The sequence below is a fragment of the Sapajus apella genome, unplaced genomic scaffold (genome assembly GCF_009761245.1).
Source record: "Sapajus apella isolate SASKATOON/1434 unplaced genomic scaffold, GSC_monkey_1.0 scaffold46, whole genome shotgun sequence".
Taxonomy (NCBI): domain Eukaryota; kingdom Metazoa; phylum Chordata; class Mammalia; order Primates; family Cebidae; genus Sapajus; species Sapajus apella.
The window spans coordinates 16,759,692-16,776,580 of record NW_022436986.1 but is presented as its reverse complement, the minus strand read 5'-3'; the positions used below and the strand labels follow the sequence as shown (position 1 = coordinate 16,776,580).

Here is a 16,889-nt window from a genome sequence, read left to right as displayed (position 1 = left end):
GAGACCAACATCATCCTGATACCAAAGCCCAGCAGACTCAACAAAAAAAAGTAAGACTTCAGGCCAATATCCATGATGAACCCAGATGCCAAAATCTGCAATAAAATGCTGCCAAACCAATTGCAATAGCTTATCAAAAGCTTATCCATCACGATCAAGTAGGCTTCATCCCAAGGATACAAGGCTTGGTTAACATATGCAAGTCTATAAATGTAATCCACTACATAAACAGAACCAAAGACAAAAACCACATGATTATCTCAGTAAATACAGAGAAGGCCTTTGACAAAATTCAGCAGCCCTTTATGCTAAAAACTTTCAATAAACTATGTATCGATGGAATGTATCTCAAAATAATAAAAGCTATTCATGACAAATCCACAGCCAATATCATACTGAATGGGCAAAAACTGGAAGCATTCCCTTTGAAATCTGGCACTAGACAAGGATGTCCTCTCTCACCATGCCTATTTAATATAGTATTGGAAGTTCTAGCCAGAGCAATCAGGCAAGGAAACGAAATAAAGGGTATTCAATTAGGAAAGGAGGAAGTAAAATTGTCTCTATTTGCAGATGACATGATTGTATATCTAGAAGACCCCATCGTCTCAGCCCAAAATCTCCTTAAGCTGATAGGCAACTTTAGCAAAGTCTCAGGATACAAAATCAATGTGCAGAAATCACAAGCATTCCTATACACCAATGACAGACTTAAAGAGAGCCAAATCAAGAATGAGCTGCCATTCACAATTGCTACAAAAAGAATAAAATACCTAGGAATACAACTAACAAAGGATTTAAAGGACCTCTTCAAGGAGAACTACAAACCACCGCTCAAGGAAATAAGAGAGGATACAAACAGATGGAAAAACATTCCATGCTCGTGCTTAGGAAGAATCAATATTATGAAAATGGCCATACTGCCTAAAGTAATTTATAAATTCAGTGCTATCCCCATGAAGCTACCAATGACCTTCTTCACAGAACTGGAAAAAAAAACACCTTAAACTTCATATGGAACAAAAATAAAGGCCACATAGCCAAGACAATTACAGGCAAAAAGAACAAAGCACGAGGCATCACACTACTTGACTTCAAACTATACTACAAGGTTACAGTAATCAAAACAGCATAGTCCTGGTACCAAAACAGAGATATAGACCAAAGGAACAGAACAGAGGCCTCAGAGGCAATGCCACACATATACAACCAACTGATCTTTCACAAACCAGACAAAAGCAATGGGGAATGGATTTCCTGTTTAATAAATGGTGTTGGGAAAACTGGCTAGTCATGTGCAGAAAGCAGAAACTGGACCCCTTCCTGACACCTTACATGAAAATTAACTCCAGATGGATTAAAGACTTAAACATAAGACCTAACACATAAAAACCCTAGGAGAAAACTTAGGCAAAACCATTCAGGACATAGGCATAGGCAAGGGCTTCATGACTAAAACACCAAAAGCATTGGCAACAAAAGCCAAAATAGACAAATGGGATCTAATTAAACTCCAGAGCTTTTGTACAGGAAAAGAAACCATCATTAGTGTGAATTGGGAACCAAGAGAATGGGAAAAAAATTTTGCAATCTACCCATCTGACAAAGGACTAATATTCAGAATCTACAAATAATTTAAACAAATTTACAAGAAACAAACAAACCCATTCAAAAGTGGTCGAAGGATATGAACACTCTTCAAAAGAAGACATTTATGAGGCCAATAAATATATGGAAAAATGCTCATCATCACTGTTCATTAGAGAAATGCAAATCAAAACCACATTGAGATACCATCTCGTGCCAGTTAGAATGGTGATCATTAAAACATCTGGAGACAACATATGCTGGAGAGGATGTGGAGAAATAGGAACACTTTTACACTATTGGTGGGAGCGTAAATTAGTTCAATGATTGTGGAAGACAGTGTGGTGATTCCTCAAGTACTTAGAAATAGAAATTTCATTTGACACAGCAATCTCATTACTGGGTATATATCCAAAGGATTATAAATTGTTCTATTATAAAGATACATACACATATATGTCCATTGTGGCACTGTTTACAATAGCAAAGACCTGGAACCAACCCAAATGCCCATCGATGATAGACTGGACAAGGAAAATGTGGCACATATACACCATGGAATACTATGCAGTCATAAAAAACGATGAGTTCATGTCCTTTGTAGAGATATGGATGAACCTGTAAAGCATCATTCTCAGCAAACTGATGCAAGAACAGAAAATCAAACACCACATGTTCTCACTCATAGGTGGGTGTTGAACAATGAGAACACATGGACACAGGGAGGGGAACATCACACTCTGGGGTCTGTTTGGGGGGAGTAGGGGAAGGACAGTCGGGGGTAGGGAGGTTGGGGAGGGATAACAAGGGGAGAAATGCCAGATGTATGTGACAGTGGATGGAGGCAGCAAACCACATTGCCATGTAGGTTCCTATGCAATGATCCTGCATGATCTTCACATGTACCCCAGAACCTAAAGTGCAATAAAACATATGTGTGTGTGTGTGTGTATATATATATATATATATATATATATATATATATATATATATATAAAAAGAAAAAGAAGTGGGGGAGGGAGGGAAGGGAAGAAAGGAAGAAAGAAATAAAAAGAAAAGAAAAGGTAGGTAGGTTTGAAATTAAGTGATTAGGAATGCATGCTTACAGTTTTAATTTTTTCTTTTTCTTAAGAATATTTGCAATAAAGTTTATTGATTTATTTGCCCATTTTCCTTTCATCAAAAAGTCAGCATATTTACTCTACTAGTTTGTTCAGAATAGCTATGCTTTATTCTCAATAAGGTTGGAATGGATAAAAGCCATTTTAGTACCATAAAACAATTTTTCTGTACTTCCAGTGGCTAAAACAACATTTCCTAATTATCATATGTACTTTACACATATGTACATAATTCATATATAGGGTGTGTTTGTGAATGCTCACTCTTTAATCTGGTATCCAGGTAGTACATTTGTAGGATACATTCTCTTACCTCTGACAGAGGATTACAGAGATGTATGGGGCACTCAAAGTTGCTCATCTCCTTCCACTTCACAAAGGAAGAGTTTCATAATACATGGCTCAGGAGAAAATATATTTCTTAGGGGACAATTTTGGTCTTTCATACTAAGGCAATGATTCTCAACTGCAACTGCATATTAGAATAACCTGGGGAATTTAAACAAAGCAAAATACTCCAGAGATTCTTACTTATTTGGTTCAGGATAGGAATTTTTTAAGAGTACCCTAGGTACTCTTAAAATCTAAGATACAGCAAAGGTTGAAAACCTTTATTCTCAGGGCTGGAGGACAAAGGCATGGTGTATGAATAGATGACTAACCCTAACTCCTTCCTAGGTCTTAGGAAGGCCTCTCTTTCCTGTGGCATGTTTTTCATGATGCATTTCTGGTGTCTCTCTTGCAGCATATGAACACATGGAAGGAATCACACTGCCTTTTCTTTGCCTCCTGAGGACACAGACTTGGAAAATGCTGATGAAAGAAACCCCCCATGTTCCAGATGTGTTGGAGAAATATGTGGAAAAGATCAGAAGGAGACGAAGAGATTATGAGGAATACAAGGCCATGAAATTAACTTATTTGCTTTTTATATGACAGAAAGCACACACATAATTGAATTTTGTGGTGGCAGGAAACCAGGGCCTCAGAGGGAATTTAAAGGAGAACTGAGGTTTTAAATTTTTAAGGGTACCCTAAAATACAAAAGAGGATATCTAAAGGTAATGGAAACTGGAGGTATCACTCACTACTGCTAATTTCCTTTGAAGGAGACAAAACATTTTAAATGCCAGCATTGCATAGGGCAGGTAACCTGCATAGAGGATGAATTTTGTACCCCAGGATGTGGAAAACCTGATGTTACTAGTAAAATCTCAACAGGTGATGGATTCTGGGATATTGGCACAGATTGTCTGGCATCTTGCCAAAGCTGAAGAGCTGAGAATGTTCTCTTTTTTTCACTTCATTAGGTTTGGTTTATTCTGTATTTCCCTTCTGAATCTCTGAATTAAATTGAGCCCCTGTCTTGGTGCAAGACTAGAAAAAGTACAGTACAGCGCTCTGGTGGTCACCTGTGTTCCTGGGATTCTATGTTTTCTGTGTTTTCAGCATGGACCTTTTACTGTGGTATTTCCACATGCCTTGGATCTGGGGAAAGAGCACAGAAGTCTCTGTGAGAAGGGTCGCGAGCCTCTGCTTCAAACCCGGATTTTTTAATAGACCAAACTGATAAGGTAAAAACAAAGCCAAATAAAACACTTACTGTTGAATTCCCCAATTGGCTTCACCCTTACATTCTTTTGTCTCTACTTCAACTAACTAACTGTCCATAAATAAGAGTAAATAAGTAAAATAGGAAATAATATGACCTACATTAGTGAGGGCTCTTCAGCTTCTCTTTCTCTCTAAGGAGCATAGCTCCTGGGTTTCTCAGATTGGTCGCTCTGGTGAGGTGCAAGGAAAAACAGCACAATGTAAAACAGCAACTGAGGCACAGAATTTATCCAGACAAATCCGCTCACTCTGAAAGTATAAGGTCAGAGAAGGGAAGAGGCTGGTGTGAATGCAAGTTTCACCAATATAGCACAATTCAAAGGCATGGCCACTGGGAGGATGATCTCACTCCTTCCTGGCTGGTCTTCCCATTGCTAGTTAAAGTAGCCTAACCTTGGCAGGATCACACATTTCAGAAAGTAGAATACACATGCTTTAAGTGGTTTTATAAATAGCTTTTCAGATAGCTACAGAATTTCATAAGCAGCTGACTCAGGCAGTGCATGGTGTGGTAGAAAGTCGGAATTACAGTTGCATTTCAAAACTCTGAAAGAAGAGAGCAAGGGCCAGTACATGGAACCAAACCCTGAGCCAGCTACCTGGAGGCTTTCTCTTATGTTCCATCATAAAAATGCAGCCCATTCTCTACAAAATTGGAAAAGATGAGGCCTGTGAGAAACTGTAGACTGGCTAACGATATAGAAGCGCTGACATATTCACAGTAGTGCTGGGACAGGATGGCTGAGGTTACACGTGCTGAAGAAAGGATCCAAACTCCCGTGTCCTGACAGGCTTCTCCTCTTCTGGCTGAGAGTGATTGAATAGGAAGAAATGGAACAGAAAAGAGTTTTTGTTTTTGTATTTATTTTGGTGCATAGGTTCCTCTGTGGGTATTGCAATTAAAATGGTTAAAGAGTTATATGATCGAAACATTTTAGAGCTATTCAGAAATACTGTGACATTTTGAACTTGCTGCACATCATTTAGTATTCTTTCTGATTGACAAACATTAATTACATTATTTCAAATGGAAAATAATGTAAAAGTATGGCATATATATGTATATATGATGTTTTTATGTGTGTGTGAGTATAGGAGAACAGTATATGAAATCTTAACTTGCAGGAGACCTTTAACAACTAAAGGGAAATTCTATTTTTCTCCTATAGAACACCCCTGTACTGCCCAAGGAAAAACAAAGCCACATTAGCTGGCCAGGTCAAAAGCTCTCCACCTCTGCATGAAGTTGAGATTTTGGAAGATGTAGTCTGGGAGTACAGATTATTTTTCTGGCCCCTCCCTTTCTGAGATAGGACCAATGGATTGGATGAGAAGAGGATGGATTGACAGGACCAGCAGGATGTCATCCTGACCTTCAAAGACAAGGTAAATGAAGTAGCTGATTCTTTACCTGTACTATCTAGATTTTTAATATAAAGTATCCCAAGGAATGGGTAGCACATCACTAGGTGAGATAGAGTGTCACAAGGAGGCTGAAGAGTGTGGTAAGAGAATGCCCACTGAATGGCTAGAGTTAGGGTGGAACAAGTGAGGTCAAGTCATGCAAGTGCAGAGCAGATCCTTTTGTGAATTAAAATGTTGATATTTTGTAAATAATTCGTTTGCATTCATTCTGATATTTAAAAAATGTTGTGTTAGGTTGTTATTTATCTTGATCACTAAAGTTTTTGGTACCTCATTAAGTTTTATGCTCAAGGCAAGTGCCTCACCCCAGCTGTGTCCCATTGGCTGCCTGGAACAGGGGTTGCACAAGATACCTAACCATAGGCTGTACCAGAGATTGTGTGGGTGAAGGGCAGGAGGCTGAGTGACAGACATCCAAGCCAGAGATTAGATGCAAGGCATGACTCATCCTCAAGGGAATTTCCTCTCCCTAAAAGCTGCTCAAAGGACCACGTGTCTGCCAGTGGGGACCTCACCTAATGTTTCACAATACTCGATCTGAAACTACAGTGGAGAAAAGAATAAAGACAAAAGGACACTTCCTAAATGAGAAATCTAGGGCCAAGACGCAAGTACACCCTTCTACTTCCTAAAAGCTGCCAATGATTCAGGACCTGGCTCCTCGCTCTCTCCATATAGAAAGACAAAGGCCACACTGGACAGAGGAGAGAAAGTCTACATAGCATTTATGATTAAGGCAATGGAAAAGAAATGACCTAAATTTAATAAGAAATAAATGAATTCACCCGATCATTTTGAAAGTCAACACAAATAGATGTCCTAGAGTTGGCTCTGTGACTTATCAGTGTTATGCTAGCTTTTCATTCTGAGCCTTTTCACCTCAGGTCACAAGCAGACTGCGGTAGCTCTGAGCATCATGTTCTCACAGGGCCCCCCAAAAGGCAGAAACTGGGGTGTGTGTATTAGAGGGGTTGGGGAGATACATTGAGAAAAAGGTCTCATTGAACTTCCTGTCTTTGTCAGGGATGAAAAGCCTTTCCAAGAAGCATCCAACTGACTTCCCCTTATGTCTCTTTGGTCAAATTGGATCACACTTCCATGTCTAGCAAGTCAAGGGCCTGAGAAAATGAGTTTTTTTTCAGCCACTGTAGTAGTGAAAAGCTGTCAAGTGTAAAGGGGATGGGAATGATTATTGGTAACCCAACGAACTGTTTGCCATAACATCCAAGTTCATGGTTATACAATTTGTCTCTTATCTATATTCACATAAAGATGCATACACACATACATCTACACATACATAAATGAGATAACGACAACAAAACCCCACAAATCTTAGTGTGTGCATTCATAAGCTCACCTGCATATAGAGTAGCTGGGCCTGGTGGAGTGGCTCTGCTCATCTCTGCTGGGGTCCCTCCTGCACCTGGCTCTTATGGGCTGGGCTATGGAAACTTGGCTATGCATTCCTTATCTCCCTTCTGTCTCCTGGGACCAACAAGCTAATGCAGGCATGTTTTTTCTTATGCCAAAAACACAGGTTCAAGAGAGCACTCACTGTGCTAATACATTTCAAGCCCAAGCTTGTGTGATTCTGTGAACCTCTTGTTTGTTAAAGCAAGTCACAAGGCTGGGCCCCAAATTAAGGGGGATTGAAGCAATACCTCCCATGGAACTGAGGAGTAGACACCAATCTACCCTGCAAAGAAAATGGAAGGGAAGAAAGGAGGGAGGCAAATATGCATTAAAAACAAAGGACCTAGAATAAAGTGATGGGAAACTAAATGTATTGGTTAAAACAATTTGTGAAAATGGGTTAATATCCTAATGCATCAGACTAAAAAAGAAGGTAAAAAGAATCATTTCTTTAAATGATTTTTAAAATCATTTCTTTACTCATCTTAAAAAGAATGAGTAAAGAAATAGTGATGCTGGTAATGATGACAACAATAATAATAATAATGGCCGAAGTGCCCTCCAGCTGTTTAAGATGCAGATTTATGGTGGCAGATTCCCTGATCTCTGCTGGTGTGGTCCCTGACCTTCAATCCTCCAGTTCTCCCAACTACTGCATAAAATCTACATCCTACAATAAATCCTTCATTCCTTGAAAAAAAAAAAAAAAAAGCTGAAGTGTCATCCAGACATAGATACAATTCAACGTAAATAAAATGAATAAAGACTGATTTTATGCTGTTGAAATTATGAAGTTACATTGTTAATAAATAAATATTCACAGTAATATATAAATATGAGCATTTATGCATAATATTTAAAACATCGTAAAGATATAAAACAAACTGTAAAAATACAAATATAAATGGTCAAAAAGTGACTGTATTAGATTTTAACAAACTTTCAGTCTCAAACAGATGGAATAGATATTAAACTGACTAAGGACATAGGGCAGTTGGATATTATATATAATAAAGTTGATTTATAAGATAAATTTTACAGATTTTACAACCAAAAGTGCTTATTTTTCCCAAAATCTAATGGCACATTTTACTGCATGTCATATAGCAGGCCACAAGAAATTTCAGCAAGAACAGAGGATGTACAGGCCTGTTTTTAACCCCAATGAAATAAAGTCAGGAATTAATTAAAATTGGTCAACAAAACATACAAATAAACACTTGGAGTTAAAATAACAACATAAAAATAAAACACACCACTACTTCAATAATTTCTGGGCCAAAGAAGAAAATAAAACTCCATTTATAAATTGTTTAGAAAATAGTAATGATAGTACACATAAGATTTAGTTAATGGAAAATTATATCTACAAAAGCTCTATTTACAAAACAGAATAAGGGGTCAGTGAATACAGCCCCTGCAACTGAAATATCCAGGTTCTTGCATTGGGGCTGATGAGGCAGACAAGGAAGAAAAGCAGGGTAGAGCGACGGCCTACTCGGGAGTGGCACAGGGACAAGAGAACGCCCATCCCCAGCCAAGGGAAGCCGTAAGTGATTGTGTAACCATGTCTCTTTCATGGATCTTTGTGACCTCTGCATCAGGAGATCCTCTTGTGAGCACACACCACCAGGGCCTTGGGTCCGACACACAGAGCTGTGTGGAATCTCGGCAGAACAGTCGCTCAGCCATGCACAGAGACCCAGGAGCTTTACATATTCGGCCTTAGGATTCTTGGCAAGGTGGAAGGTCGGTACGTATCGTTAGGAAGGAGGTTGAATCCAGGGAGCCAAGCAGCCTTGCTCTGTGGGTCTCACCTCTAGGGCACCTCACAAGATAAGACCCACTGGCTTGGAATTCCAGCCAGCCAGTGACAACAGAGTGGAGCCTGCCAGAGACAGAGCTCTCAGCGGGAGGGGCAACGGTCATCTCAGTGGTTTGGTCAACTCAGCCTTCCAGCCCATCAGCTTTGGAGACCTCAAATGGTCCAGACGAGGAAGGGTCTCCCCAGTGCAGCTTTGCCAAATCATGGCCAGACTGCTTCATTAAACAGGACCCCAATCCACATCTCCTCAATGGGCAGGACCTCCCTGCTGGGGTTACAGCCCTCCCAGCAAGTTTTATATGGACAGAGGTCTGACCTCTCCCTGGTATGGAGCTCCTGTGGGGAGGGGCAGCCACCATCTCCATGGTTTGGTTGACTCAACTTTTCCAGCTCACTGGCTTTGGATACTCCAAACAGTCCAGATGAGAAACAGTCCCCGGAGTGCAGGACTGCTACTTTGCCAGATTGTGGCCAGACTGCTTCTTTAAGTGGGACCCCTGATCTACTCCTTCTCATGGGGCAGGTCCTCACAGCTAGGACCTCAAGCCACTCCCCACCCACGTTCCAAGGCCAACAAAGCTTTAACTTCCCCCTGGGATGGCGTGCCTGGGGGGCAGGGCAGGCTGCCATCTTGGCTGTTAGAGTTTCTCAGTCAGTCCAGCCTGTGGGCCCTGCAGAGCCTATACCGATCTGGGGCTGAAGGGATCCCCAACACAGCACACCTGCTCTACCAAAAACTGCCAGAGTGATCCATCAAATGGGTCCCTGATCCTGTTCTGCTGACTGGATGAAACCTCCCAACAGGGGTCTCCAGCTACCTCCTACAGGCACGTTCAGGCTGGCAACAGGTCAATACCCCTCTGGGATGGAGCTTCCAGAGGAAGGAGCAGGCTGCTATCTGACAGTATTGGACAGATCATTGAGACAGAAAATTATCAAAGATATTCAGGACCTGAACTCAGCTCTGGATCAAGTGGACCTGATAGATATTTATAAACTCGGCCTCCAAAAACAGAATATACATTCCTTTCATTGCCACATGGCACTTATTCTAAAATTGATCACATAATTGGAAGTAAAACATTCCTCAGCAAATACAAAAGAAATGAAATCATAACGGTCTCTCAGACCATAGTGCAATCAAATTAGAACTCAAGACCAAGAAAGTCACTCAAAACCATACAACTACATGGCAATTGAACAATTTGCTCCTGAATGGCTATTGGGTAAATATTGAAATTAAGGCAGAAATCATTTGTGCCCCAACCAATCTCATCTCAAAATGTAATCCCCAGGTATTGAGGAAGGGACCTGGTGGGAGGTAATTGAATCATGGGGGTGGTTCCCCCATGATGTTCTTGTGATAGTGAGCAAGTTCTCTTGAGATCTGATGGTTTTATAAGGAGCTCTTCTTACACACACTACCTCTCATCCACCACCATATGACATGCTTGCTTCCCCTTCCACCATGATTGTTAGTTTCCTGAGGCATCCCTAGTCATGTGGAATTGTGACTCAATTAAACCTCTTTTTTTTTTTTTTTTTTTTTGAGTTGGAGTCCGATCTGCTGCCCAGACTGGAGTGCAGTAGCACAATCTTGGCTCACTGCAACCTCTGCCTCCCTGGTTCAAGCAATTCTCCTGCCTCAGCCTCCCAAGTAGCTGGGGACTATAGGCATGTGCCACCAGGCCTGGCTAATTTTTTGTATTTTTAGTAGAGACAGGGTCTCACCATGTTAGCCAGAATAGTCTCGATCTCCTGACCTCGTGATCTGCCCACCACAGCCTCCCAAAGTGCTGGGATTATAGGCATAAGCACCTTCGCCCAACCTCTTTTCAAATTACCCAAAGTCTCGGGTGTGTCTTTATGCCCCTTATAAAACTATCAGATTTCATGAGAACTCACTCACTAACATGAGAAAAGCATGGGGGAAACAAGCCCCGCGATCCAGTCACCTTCCCTCAGGTCCCTTCCTCAACACCTGGGCATTACATTTTGAGATGAGATTTGGGTGAGTACACAGAGCCAAATCATATTATTATTCTCCCTGCTGCTCCCAAATTCATGTCTTTACACATTTCAAAACCAATCACGTCTTCCCAAAGAGAAAATGGGAGATGTTACAACTGACACCACAGAAATACAAAAGATCAAGGCTACTATGAGCACCTTTGCATGCATAAACTAGAAAACCTAGAGGAGATAGATAAATTCCTGGAAAGATAAAACCCTCCTAGGTTAAATCAGGAAGAATAAGATACCCTGAAGAGACCAATAACAAGTAGTGAGATTGAAATGGTAATAAAAATGGTAATTAACAACAGAAAAAGTCCAGGGCCAGATGGCGTCACAGCTGAATTTTACCAGATATTCAAAGAAGATTTGGTACCAATCATATTGACAGTATTCCACAAGATAGAGAAACAGGGAATCATTCTATGAAGCCAGTATCACCCTAATACCAAAACCAGGAAAGGACATAACAAAAAAGAAAACTACAAACCAATATCCTTGATGAACATAAATGCAAAAATCCTTAACAAAATACTGGCTAACTGAATCCAAAAGCATATCAAAAATATAATCCACCATGATCAAGTGGGTATCATACCAGGAATATAGGGATGGTTTAATGTACACAAGTCAATAAATGTGTTACAGCACATAAACAGAATTAAAAATCAGATTATCATCTCAATAGATGCAGAAAAAGTATTTGACAAAATCCAGCATCCCCTTTATGATTAAAACCCTCAGCTAAATTGGCATACAAAGGACATACCTCAATGTAATAAAAACCATCTGTGACAAACCCACAGCCAACACGATACTGAATGAGGAAAAGTTGAAAGCATTCCCTCTGAGAACTAGAAAAAGACAAGAATGCCCACTCTCACCACTTCTATTCAGCATATTACTGGAAGTCTTAGAGCAATTAGACAAGAGAAAGAAAAAAAGGGCATCCAAATCGGTAAGGAGGAAGAAAAAATGTCACTGTTTTCTGATATGACCCTATGCCTAAAAACCCTCAAGATTCCTCCAAAAAGCTCCTAGAACTGATAAATGAATTCAGTTTCAGGATACAAAATTAATGTACACAAATGAGTAACTCTCCTATATATCAACAGCGACCAAGATGAGAATCAAATATAAAACTCAACCCATTTTGCAATAGCTACAGAAAACAAGCAAACAAAACCTTAGGAATATACCTAGTCAAGGAGGTGAAAGACCTCTACAAGGAAAACTACCAAATACTACCAAAAGAAATGATAGACAACATAAATAAATGGGAACACATCCCTTTCTCATGGAGGGGTAAAATCAATATTGTGAAAATGATCACACTGCCAAAAGCAATCTACAAATTCAATACAATTCCCATCAAAATACCACCATCATCCTTCACAGAATTAGAAAAAACAATTTCAATTCTAAAATTTATATGGAACCGAAAAAGAGCCTGCATAACCAAAACAAGACTAAGCAAAAAGAACAAGTCTGTAGGCATCACATTACCTGATTTCAAACTATACTATAAGGCCATAGTCACCACAACACCTTGGTACTGGTATAAAAATACACACATAGACCAATGGGACAGAATAATGAACCCAACTACTTATAGCCAATGGATCTTTGACAAAGCGAACAAAAACATAAAGTGGGTAGAGGACACCCTATTCAACAAATGGTGCTGGGATAATTGGCTAGCCACATGTAGAAGAATGAAACTGGATCCTCATCTCTCCCTTGTACAAAAAACCAACTCAAGATGGATTAAGGACATAAATGTAAGACCTGAAACTATAAAAATTCTAGAAGATAACATTAGAGAAACCCTTCTACACATTGGCTTAGGCAAGGATTTTATGACCAGAAACTCAAAAAGTGCAATAAATACAAAGATAAACAGCTGGGACTTAATTGAACTAAAGAGCTGTTGCATAGCAAAATAAACAGCAGGGTAAACAGACAACCCACAGAGTGGGAGAAAATCTTCACAATCTGTACATCTGACAAAGGACTAATATCTTGAATCTACAGTGACCTCAAACAAATTAGCAAGAAATAATCCAATCAAAAAATGGGCTAAGGACATGAATAGACAATTCTCAAAAGAAGATATGCAAAAGGCCAATGAACATATGAAAAAATGCTCAACATCACTAATGATCAGGGCAATGCAAATCAAAACCACCATGCAATATCACCTTACTTCTGCGAGAATGGCCATAATCAAAAGATCTAAAAATAATAGATGCTGCAGTGGATGCAGTGAGCAGGGAACACTTCTACACTGCTAGGTGGGATTGTAAACTAGTACAACTACTATGGAAAACAGTGTGGATATTCCATAAAGAACTAAAAGTAGAACTACCATTTGATCCAGCAATCCCACTACTGGCTACCCAGAGGAAAATAAGTCTTTATATGAAAGAGATGCTTGCACAGGCATGTTTATGGCAGCAAAATTTGCAATTGCAAAAATGTGGAACCAGCCCAAATATCCATCAACCAATGAGTGGATAAGAAACTGTGAATGATGAAATAGTACTCAGCCATAAAAAGGAATAAATTAATGGCATTCACAACAACCTGGATGGGATTGGAGCCTGTTATTCTAAGTGAAGTAACTCAGGAATGGAATAAACAAACATTGTATGTTCTCACTCATAAAGAGGAGCTAAGATATGAGAATGCAAAGGCATAAGAATGACACAATGGACTTTGGGGCCTCAGGAGGAAAGGGTGGGAAGGGGGTGAGGGATAAAAGACTATATATTGGGATCAGTGTATACTGCTCAAGTGATGGGTGCACCAAAATCTCACTAAAGAACATCATCACTAAAGAACTTACTCATCTGTTCACCAAAAACCAATGGAAATTTTTTTAAAAAGAAACACTTAGGGTGGCAGATGTTCCCAACCTCTGTAGGTGAGAGAAAGTCTTTGTTCAATTCAAGGCAGAGAGATACTCTTATAAATATAGTCATAATGCAGTCACAAGGTGGCAGCTTCCTCCTATCACCACTGCCTGCTGCTGTGATTCAAGGACACTGTGTTATAGTTTTGTTTTTAAAACAAAACAAAATACGACAACTAACGTGTGCAAACAGACATTTTTCCCGCCTCTGCTCCCATGACTGGACTTGATGCTTGGTATCTCAGGAGGATCTTTGCCATCACCACTCTCTGCTCTCTTCCTCAGTCCCTCTTCCCATCTTCCCCCATATGTACATGCAACGTATCTTTTCACGGTATCTACTTCAATGTAGAAAGATGGTTGCAGTGAAGGGAGGGTATAGCTGGTGTTCTCCACTCAAGCACTGGTCCCAATGGGTACACAGGATTGAGGTTCTATTCCTGATTGAACAAAATGTGGGACTCTGAATAACAGTTTAAGTGGTGAGAAGAATATAATGCATGCCTCTTGCCCTAGCCCACAAACACCCCTTTTCCTCCCCCCCCAGAAGTCTTTATTTTATGAGATAAAGTCAGGGTAGGTTTTTTTGCACTTCAGCTCCATGTTGTCATTTCTGTACCTTTAAGTTGTTTCTCTCTCTCTCTTTTTTTTTTTTTTTTTTTTTTTTTTTTTTTTTTTTTTTTTTTTTTTTGAGACGGAGTCTCACTCTGTTGCCCAGGCTAGAGTGCTGCAGTGGTACAATCTTAGCTCACTGCAACCCCCACCTCCTGGGTTCAAGTGATCCTCCTGCCTCAGCCTCCTCAGTAGCTAGGACTTCAGGCATGTGTCACCATGCCCAGCTTGTTTTTTTTTTTTCTTTGTATTTTTAGTAGAGACAGGGTTTCACCATGTTGGTCAGAGTCAGTCTGGTCTCAAAATCCTGACCTCAAATGATTTACCTGCCTTGGCCTCCCAAAGTGCTGGGATTACTAGCCTTTCTAATCTTAATTTTTAGTCTAACACGTTTTTATCGTCTTCTGCATCTATTACTATGGTATTGGCCAGAGTTTCTCAGCCTCACCACTATTATCATGTGGAGCTGGGTGATTGTTTGTTGTGGGGCTGCCAGTGCATTGTAGGAGGTTTAGTTGCACCCCTTGCCCCTATACACTAGATGCCAGTAGCACTGCCCTATCCCCCAATGTCTCCAGACATTGCTCAATTTCTGGGAATGAGATGTGCAGATCTCTCCCATTGCGAACCACTGCTTTAGACTAGAGAGCGGAAGGAACTACAGAGCACTGGGGAGCGGTGGCGAGTTGGAGCAGCAGTCTTAATAACACTGAGGCAGGACTTCTCCGACTGATGTGTTCGCACTCCCTTACCGTGGGGACAAGTAACCTGGGCTTGACTATTCATCCCATTGAAGTACACACTGCCAGAGTGCTGTTCTTAGGCTTTCACCCCTACAGCATGTGTCAGAATTATCCAGAGAGCTTTGAATGGGCCTAGATCTATGGCAGACATCTCAAAATATTATAAATTTGAATTTGTGGGGAAAAGTCTTTCTCAGGTTATAAATCCAAAGAAGAAACTAAATGTGGCATCCAAAGAGGAGCCAAAGTGAGAGAAAAATTGAAGACATGAGTCATTTTTAATTTCCTTTTCCAAGGCTTTTTGAGACCAGCTCTACCCTCTGCCCTTTCCCTAGTTTAGTTATACAAACCAAGAAATCCCTTTTTGTTTAAATGAAGAGACATTGGGTGCCACTTACTTGCAGCAAGAGTTCTCAAGCCATTGTGTACTTCCTTGGTTTGTATGGGGAACACAGGAAATAGCTCACATTGCAGTTGCCACAGTGCTTTGCACAGAAAGGGCTTCATGATGTATTGTAAATAACACAGAATAGGTGAAATTTGGAAAACCTTTCTCTTTTTCAAAAAAAAAAAAAGCCCCAGCTCAAATGAAGTCTTGCTCGTTCCCCAGGAATAATGTGATCTTTCTTCTCCTTGCTCCTTCTCTGCTTTTGCAATCATCCTACTGCTTTGTAATTGTTTGCAAATCTATGTTCTTTTCTAATGTTCTTTGAACTTCTGGAGGACTGGAACCCAGTCTTATTCACCTTTAAATCCTCGGTATCTAAGATGCTGGCACATAGGAGGTGGTCAATAAGTATTGTTAGGAAAATAATTTGAATAACATTCACGATTAAAGGTGGCAATAAGAGTAATCAGCCAACATTTATTGAGTACATGCTATATTCCAAGCATTGTCCTAAGAATTTTACTCTTTTATGACTTAATCCTTATGACAACTCTTAATATGCTATTGTTATTACTCTATTTTACAGATGGGCAAACTGAGTCGAGGCTATACAACTAGAAATGGCAGAGTCAATATTTCGGCCCAGGAAAACTGATGCCAAAGCCTTAACATACTAACCAATACCTTGTGATACTTCTCACTGAAGGTATTTTGGTAAGTACAGATGGAGTTAAATCATTCTCTATCAGAGACAGAGAAAACTTTGAGATCACTCAATTGCATCATGAAATAGATATTGATGCTGAGCTAAGGATTGGAAGTGACTCAGTTCAGGTGGTTTACATAACTGCAGGCTTAACCACACAGGATCCCTGACTCCCAGCTGAATCATTTAACCGAAGACTCCACCCTCATGCAAAGTGTACCTTTCCTTTACACGTGTGCCATCCCCTTGGGGTTCTTGCTTTAGAAAAGCCATCCCAGGTAGCAACTTGTTCAAAGCAGATATATGCCAGGTACCATTCAAAGCCAGGTGAATCTTATCTGTTGAAATAGATCAACAGCACATGAAGGGAGATTGGGGGACCCCTACTCATGCTTCAGATTTCAGCACAAACTTTATGTCCTCAGAAAAGGATTTACTGGCCTCTCCAAGGTCAAGTCTGTCTACCTAAACTCCTTTATTTAGTATGGTCAGTTGTAATTACATATATTTTGCATGTTAATATAT

General features: G+C 40.1%; 1 long non-coding RNA gene across 1 annotated transcript; it reads left to right on the top strand.

Annotated features, from left to right (window-relative positions):
- Positions 1–4,044: 4,044 nt before the first annotated feature.
- LOC116524839 lies at positions 4,045–16,359 on the top strand. The gene is made up of 3 exons (XR_004257504.1): positions 4,045–4,282; positions 5,492–5,708; positions 16,245–16,359. It is a non-coding gene; the product is annotated as an uncharacterized LOC116524839 (long non-coding RNA).
- The last annotated feature ends 530 nt before the right edge of the window (positions 16,360–16,889 follow it).